Raw genomic sequence first — 8,986 nt, 5'->3', positions numbered from 1 at the left:
ACACACAGACACCGTGATGAAGGCATCAGCGGGTTCAGTGCAGTCTGGTGACGGTATGTTGCTCAGGACTCCGTCAGCTTGTTCTGGAGCAGTAAATCTCCCAGGAGAAAAGAGTCAGCCCGCGTCTGTGTGGTCCTCCTCGTTTATCGCCTATTGTGCCTCTCCTCACCCCACCAGCGAACGTCTACGACACGTTCAACCTGACCGCACATGATCTGGCCTCCATTTTGAATAACTCATTTAGGCCAATGTCATGTTTCTTAGTTTACCGTTGCTATTATTCTTGAACATAAGTAGTCATAAAACATGTTTTATTGTGCAAGCAAATTGGGCATGGTTTAAAGGAATTTTGCTATTAAAAATGGTAAAGTATTCCAGTAATGCGTTGTGTTGGTATTGAGATAAATTAAAAGATCTGATGGTCCAGAAAATTCCTTTTGGCTCTGCAGGCATATTAATATCTTCTTCACTTTCCCTATACATAATATAGATATTATCAGACATTATGATAAACATTATGACAAGACCGTCACCATCAACTAAAATTAAATGACATATTATTATTAATATTATTGTTGTTGTTAAAAACCACAATCTATATGTGCTTTGGCAATAAAACACCTCATACCTCACCTTAGACTCTGAGTCTTAATCTGATAGATTCAATAATAACATACAGGGGCAAGGTTATTTTAAATTAAAGCAATCATACGAGACAGGTCAGCTCAGGGTTTACATACATGGTGCATACTGTCCATGAATGTGTGTGTATGTGTGTGTGTGTTTTCATCCATACTTGTACACACAGTACATTTGTGGTAGGGGTTTACTAGAACTCAACCCTCTTGTTCTGCATAGTCTCGTATTCCAGATGGGTAGCCCCACTGCTGCTGATGAATAAACCCATGTTTCCATGGGAGAGAGTGCTTCTAATACCAGTGTTTTTTTTGTTTGTTTAGTTTTTTTCAAACTGCTTCTTAAAATGATCATTAATAAAAGCATACAGCGGTACAACCACATATGAGAAATGAAAAGAGGATTTTTGATAAACGGATGGGATAAGGCCAACACGATCTAGACAGTCTCAGGCCTGGATGATTTTTGCAGCTTGTCACGAACATCATTCAACGTTTTCCCCCGGTAGTACGAGAAAATGGATTACGCAACACGATTACATTTTTGTAGTGGCGAAATTGCTGTTTAATCCCGGCTCTGAGTTTGGTCGCGGGCGGTGCGCTCGTGGCCCTGGGCTTTTTGAAAGAGAGAGCCGGCGCTCTTTGTCCCGGAGGCAAAGCTGTGGGGGTCGCCATGGAAACAGCAGCCCAATCAGCTGCGAGGGAAAGGGAGAGTCTTCTGCTGCGGCAGACAGAGGGGCGGAGAGCGCTTCAGAGAGCGCTTCATCCGCCCACATCGCTTCATCCGTCCAGACACCTCTGCTCCGTGCCTCTGACTCCGCACTGTGCTGGTTTCAGCACTTCCTGTGGCGTCTCAAGTCGTACTACAGCGGAAACTGGCTTCGTGATTTTTCGAATGCTCATTGCACAGAGCCCTTTAATTGCTATCGTACTTGGTATCTCATTCGTATTCTTCATTTGTGAAATTAGCACTGAAACATCTGGGGTAATCTGGATCCAAGGTTCACGCAATCCAAGCCTGTGTTGTAATAGCCCTCTGGGATATTAAAGAAACCCTGTTTTGCAGTTTGTTCATGAAAACATTTATGTACATACTGTACATATAAGAGATATAAACACGGAGGATGAATTATTGGGGTTTCTTTGCCATTGTGGGTGCTATACTACGGTGTAGATAGCTTCTCGGGTACGAGCGCAGCAACGCAAAAGCATGTCTAAAACCGCTTCACAAAGGAGACAAAAAAGGTGTTAAACCGGAGCAGATGGCTGTGAGCTGGGAAACGGGGCCTTGTGCTGGGCGTTTAGTGTGAATCACGCCTGTCCTTCTCTTCCGTTTGGGTTCGGCTGGTGTTGCGTTCCGGCAGGGAGGGGCGAGGGGTGTGAGGAGCCGGGCGGCGCGGACCCCCCCCGGGAGTGTCGAGAGTCTGAGACGGGGGACAGCCGCGTACGCGCGTCTCAACTGTCCATTCCGCCACGATGTCTCGATTCGACCGTCTCCTCTCCCCCTTCCGCCGCTCTTCTCTCTCTCTCCCCTTTGCGTTCTCATCTCCCCATCCCCCCCTCCTTTCTCCTTTCTTCCTCCCCTGTCTTTTTCTTGAACCCCCCCCCCCCCCCCTCCTCTGGAGACGGCGGAAGGCGTTGCTGGGCTGAGGCGAGACGCGTCGTATCAAACGCCGCCTGCGCACTGCAGCACTGCGTCAGACCCGACGCCGGCCGCAGGCTGGGCTCCGTCTGAGTCACGCGCCGAGGGGACCAATCAGCTTCGGCGCCAGGCAGGCGAGGGAGCCAATGGGAGAAGGTGCTGTAAGGACCCTGCCTCCCGGTAAACCAGTAAAGGTGCTTCATCCATTGCACCACGCCACTTGCATAGGAGCACATGCCACCTGACAGACCTGTCTGCTGTGCGCCGCGATGGTTTTATTTCTCTGTCAGTGTAGTAGCGTACTGTGACTGAAAAACAGCAGGGCGGTATTTCACCAAGCAGGATCACTGTTAGTTAGCAGGAAAACCAGGAACAGCTCTTTTTATTTCAGTCCGTGCTCCAGATTTGGGAGGGTTCTGGGTTGTACTCAGTTATCCAGCCGCGGTAATCCTGCTTCATGAAACAGGGCCCGGAAATCATATCCAATATTCACTGATCCTGAACAGAATCACTGCAATAGAAAAAAAAAAGAATATAATAATTTCTTATTCAGCTGACGCTTTTATCCAAAACGACTTACAGTTCATTAGACTAGGCAGGGGACATTGCCCCCTGGAGCAAGGCGGGGTTAAGGGCTTTGATCTAGGGCCCGACGGCTGTGCAGATCTTACCGTGGCTACACCGGGGCTTGTACCACCGAGTCATGTACCTTAGCCCTTAGGGCATCTCCAGAAGAGCTGCTAAACCCCGCACCCTAGTCTCAGAGTACCCAAACCCAACTGTGCTCCAGTCTCTACGGTGCAACGTGCTCTGTGGATTCGGGAGGCCTGCACACAAGCGGGCACACTGTCCAAAGTGCACGCAGCCAAGTGCTTCCATTCACTCGGAAATCATCCAGCGGTCCCATTATATCAGCAGCTATTTTGGGTACTATAGCAGATAAGTGCACGGCTGGGGCTAGGTACTGAATTAGCCTGAGGGAGTTCAGCAAATTGAAACACTCCCTCCCACAGCAACAGTGGGACACCCAGCCTCCCAGAATTGGCACTGACACGATGCAGATTTGATCAGCGTCACACTTAATTCACTTATGAAAACATAAAACAGGTGCAGATTTTCGTAGATTACACAGGCCTAATCTCATAAAACGACATAAAAAGTGATTCATGGGAACTGTGACTGTAACTTTTGTACAGGGTGTAGAGAGGGTGTAACTGTGACGAACAACAAACTTTTGACAGTATGAGTCACTTAAAATAAAGTTCCCCAGCGAATGTTGCCACCGGCGGTTTCCCAGACGCGCACTCAGACATTCAAACCAGACTGTCGGGACTAAACTGTCGGGATTTGTTCCAATCCGAGGCCCCTGACGCAACACTTGCACTCGAGTTCTCAGGTTTGCACAAGAAGCCATTTTGAAACCTGCCTGAGTTGACGTGCCTTCTCGGGGGAGCCAGGCACATCTGACACATATCCTGCTTCCTGTCCCGATGGGAACCCCTCAGGCCATATATCGCCTGTCGCATGACTGAATGAGCCTCTTATGGATGTTTATGGATCCTTTGAGGGACCCTTGTCAAAACCTGCGGCCACTCAACCTCCGGTTCACTGCATTAAGGGCTGCAGGATGACTGTGGAGGGTAAATGTTTCTTAAGCACTCCGACCAAAATGGCTCCCTTTAAAAGGGCAGCTAATGTGCCGCATCATCTGCTTTCTGCATCACCGTCATATAAACCAAATGAAAGTCCTGCCGGTGACGCTCTCCCACAGAACAGGTCTGATGTGAGCTGGTTGCCCCCGGAATGTTCCACGGCTGACCTAGATTCACCACAGTGCACTGCCGGGCTCCGCTCCCACCTGAGAAAATTTGGATCGGCAAGTTGCTTTAAAAATCATCACTGGCTTCCCTTATTTCCTGGGGCAAGGGGCAGTGATTTTCAGAGGCTGTGACCTTCATAGCTTCAAATAATCATTTCAAGTTCTTTAACCATTCAGACACCAGTAAAACTCACAGAACTGTAAGTTATATTCATTTGGGAATCAACAATACAGGGGAAAAATTAACAAATGTAATCTTTCATTTGATTTCACAGTCTAGTTAATACGTTTTCTTTAAATTCTCAGAGATATGTACGGGGTGTTTTAAAGTATGTCTGACATGTACTGTCAGTGAGCACTTTATTAGGTAATTTATTAGACTAATTTTTTAGACTTAAATGGTAAACGGTTGGCATTTATATAGCGCCTTTATCCAAAGCGCTGTACAATTGATGCTTCTCATTCACCCATTCACACACACACTCACACACTGACGGCGATTGGCTGCCATGCAAGGTGCCGACCAGCTCGTCAGGAGCATTTTGGGGTTAGGTGTCTTGCTCAGGGACACTTCGACACAGGGATCAGGCGGGGGATCAAACCGGCAACCCTCTGACTGCCAGACGACTGCTCTTACTGCCTGAGAAATGTCGCCCCCGACTTATTGGTCTTCTGCTGCTATAGCCTATCCACTTAGAGGTTTGGTGCGTTGTGTGTTCAGAGATGCTCTCCTGCATACCACTGTTGTAATGCACGGTTATTTGCGTTACTGTCACCTTCCTGTCAGCTTCCACCAGTCTGGTCCTTCACCTGAACAAAGTGTTTATGCCTGCAGAACTGCTCCTCACAACAGCTGAACCTATTGATCACATCTGCATGCTTTAATGCATTTAGTTGCTGCCACATTATTGGCTGATTAAATATTTGCATTAACAAGCTGGAGTAGAGGTTTACCTAATAAATTGGTCACTTATATAGTTTATAGAGTATTATAGTATTTCAACTACATATCTCACCCAGTTCTGGTTCATAGCCCTTCACTGATATTACATACAGATATTAATCATCATTTCAAGCTGACTCCTTGATCCAGATAAACAAATACTCTCTATCAAATCATTTAAAATATATAGATGAAAGTATTAAGCCCAGCAGATGTTCACATTTTTATAGACAATTTGAAGTCCAAGCCAGACAGCACTGAAGCCAGCTAGAGCAGGAGTGTCAAACTCCAGTCCTGGAGGACAGCAGTGTCTGCAGGTTTAACTCCAGTCCTGGAGGACCGCAGTGTCTGCAGGTTTAACTCCAGTCCTGGAGAGCCACAGTATCTGCAGGTTTAACTCCAGTCCTGGAGGGCCACAGTATCTGCTGGTTTAACTCCAGTCCTGGAGGACCTTAGTGTCTGCAGGTTTAACTCCAGTCCTGGAGGACCGCAGTGTCTGCAGGTTAAACTCCAGTCCTGGAGGGCCACAGTGTCTGCAGGTTTAACTCCAGTCCTGGAGGACCGCAGTGTCTGCAGGTTTAACTCCAGTCCTGGAGAGCCACAGTATCTGCAGGTTTAACTCCAGTCCTGAAGGACCGCAGTGTCTGCAGGTTAAACTCCAGTCCTGGAGGGCCACAGAGTCTGCAGGTTTAACTCCAGTCCTGGAGGACCGCAGTGTCTGCAGGTTTAACTCCAGTCCTGGAGAGCCACAGTATCTGCAGGTTTAACTCCAGTCCTGGAGGGCCACAGTATCTGCTGGTTTAACTCCAGTCCTGGAGGACCTTAGTGTCTGCAGGTTTAACTCCAGTCCTGGAGGACCGCAGTGTCTGCAGGTTAAACTCCAGTCCTGGAGGGCCACAGTATCTGCAGGTTTAACTCCAGTCCTGGAGGACCGCAGTGTCTGCAGGTTTAACTCCAGTCCTGGAGAGCCACAGTATCTGCAGGTTTAACTCCAGTCCTGGAGGGCCACAGTATCTGCTGGTTTAACTCCAGTCCTGGAGGACCTTAGTGTCTGCAGGTTTAACTCCAGTCCTGGAGGACCGCAGTGTCTGCAGGTTAAACTCCAGTCCTGGAGGGCCACAGTATCTGCAGGTTTAACTCCAGTCCTGAAGGACCGCAGTATTTGCAGGTTTAACTCCAGTCCTGGAGGGCCACAGTGTCTGCAGGTTAAACTCCAGTCCTGGAGGGCCACAGTATCTGCTGGTTTAACTCCAGTCCTGGAGGACCGCAGTGTCTGCAGGTTAAACTCCAGTCCTGGAGAGCCACAGTATCTGCAGGTTTAACTCCAGTCCTGGAGAGCCACAGTATCTGCAGGTTTAACTCCAGTCCTGGAGGGCCACAGTATCTGCTGGTTTAACTCCAGTCCTGGAGGACCATAGTGTCTGCAGTTTTAACTCCAGTCCTGGAGGACCGCAGTATTTGCAGGTTTAACTCCAGTCCTGGAGGGCCGCAGTGTCTGCAGGTTTAACTCCAGTCCTGGAGGGCCGCAGAGTCTGCAGGTTTAACTCCAGTCCTGGAGGGCCACAGTGTCTGCAGGTTTAACTCCAGTCCTGGAGGGCCACAGTATCTGCTGGTTTAACTCCAGTCCTGGAGGACCGCAGTGTCTGCAGGTTTAACTCCAGTCCTGGAGAGCCACAGTATCTGCAGGTTTAACTCCAGTCCTGAAGGACCGCAGTGTCTGCAGGTTAAACTCCAGTCCTGGAGGGCCACAGTGTCTGCAGGTTTAACTCCAGTCCTGGAGGACCGCAGTGTCTGCAGGTTTAACTCCAGTCCTGGAGGGCCACAGTATCTGCTGGTTTAACTCCAGTCACCCCCCTGCTTACTTCCCTCCACTGGCTGCCTGTCATGGCTCGCATCAAATTCAAAACATTGGTGCTAGCCTTCCAAGCAGTTAAAGGGTCTTCCCCAGCTTATCTGCAAAAAATCATCAGACCCTACACCCCTGCCAGACCTCTTCGTTCAGCCTCCACAGGCCGCTTGGCACCTCCCCCTCTCAGAACCTCCACCTCACGCTCACGACTACTGTCTGTTCTGGCTCCACGGTGGTGGAACGAACTCCCCGTTGAGGTCAGAACTATAGAATCCCTCCCCACCTTCAAGCGCAAGCTGAAGACACACCTCTTCAAACAGCACCTCTCCCCATCCCTCCCTACCTCCCTGTGAACCTTAATTGTTGTCTCTGTGACTTGTGTATCAGTATTTTAGTTGGCTAGGTAAGCAGTGTTTGGATAGTTAACTTTGGTGACTTTTGCTCTGTTTGTTTGTTTGTCCAAAAAAAAAAAAAAAAAAAAAAAAAAAAAATGGCCCTTGTCCTTATCTTTGTTGTACAGGTAGCAGTTGAAATTGTACTTACCTCTAGGGTCTTTCAGCGAACTTATCCCTGGTTATGGGTATGCACTTTGTTGTACGTCGCTCTGGATAAGAGCGTCTGCCAAATGCCAATAATGTAATGTAATGTAATGTAATGTAATGGAGGACCTTAGTGTCTGCAGGTTTAACTCCAGTCCTGGAGGACCGCAGTGTCTGCAGGTTTAACTCCAGTCCTGGAGGGCCGCAGTGTCTGCAGGTTTAACTCCAGTCCTGGAGGGCCACAGTGTCTGCAGGTTTAACTCCAGTCCTGGAGGGCCGCAGTGTCTGCAGGTTAAACTCCAGTCCTGGAGGGCCACAGTGTCTGCAGGTTAAACTCCAGTCCTGGAGGGCCACAGTGTCTGCAGGTTAAACTCCAGTCCTGGAGGAATGCAGTATCTGCAGGTTTAACTCCAGTCTTGGAGGGCCGCAGTGTCTGCAGATTTAACTCCAGTCCTGCAGGGTTTTGTGTTTTTCTTTCAATCAGCAGCCAATAAATGCCTTGGGATCATGAACAAAACAAGCAGAACCCTCCAAAACTGGATTCTGACACCCGTGAATGAGGGGTTTAACAAAATATGGCTTTGCTGTTGAGAACTGATTTGTGTCTAGAAAAATGTTGATACAAACTTCTTATAGCAAAGATCTGCTTCTTATCTAAACATCAGCAACCATCTGAAAATGGCTGAAATTTCACTGACTGACCCTGTCTGTCCTTTTAGATGCGTTTCGCAGAGATAGCAATATTCAGTAATGTGCATCAGTTTCAGGTTTCATCCTGTGCTGCGTTAGGTTTTAATTCTGCATGACTATCTGGACCATAACCCCCATGGAACTCCTATTCCAAAAGTGTAGACAAGCCAACATCTCAAGGCACATTCTGAGAAACCCATTTGCTGAAATTAAAAGCTGTATGATGGACTGTCCATAAGTTATGTTTTTTCCTCCCAAAAAATATATTATTTATGAATGACTCACCATGATAAAAATGGCTTGTCGTTGTACCGCAGCTACCAAAGAGCGATGGTGATACTCCTTGATAAATGTTAAAATGAAAACAGGTAGAATTGGGTTAGCGTAAGGGAGTCTTTTCACTCAGCAATGACGAACAGGCCTAAACTCAGTATAAACATACTTTGTCTTCAACTTTAAATCATCCAATAACAGCAGGCCTATTCTTCATGTCCAGAACTAACACATCCAAGCCCGTACTGTTTTTAAAGTCCATATTTTTTCAGATTTAAGGACGAGCCAAGAACATCGCAGTAGGATTCAATGTAGCTTATACTGTATTAATCAACATTGAATCATGATCCAAAGCAAATATTTCACTTCTTCTTCCTTCCAGCAGTCACTAAGCCCATACTTTACTTTTTTTGTGAATTATGCTGCTAAGAATTTAAGCAGTAAGACCACACTGCAGCTGGAGTGAATCTGGGGCGTACTGTTTCATTTCCCCTCGCCTGGCTAATCTTGCATTTAGCCGATGAATTCTTCAAATGGGCAGTTAGAACTGCTGGGATTAATGAAAGCTCCAGCCTGGCTTGGACGGCTCACAGAAT

Source organism: Conger conger, chromosome 16 (assembly GCF_963514075.1).
Source record: "Conger conger chromosome 16, fConCon1.1, whole genome shotgun sequence".
In the NCBI taxonomy this organism is placed as follows: Eukaryota; Metazoa; Chordata; class Actinopteri; order Anguilliformes; family Congridae; genus Conger; species Conger conger.
This window is presented reverse-complemented; position numbering follows the sequence as displayed.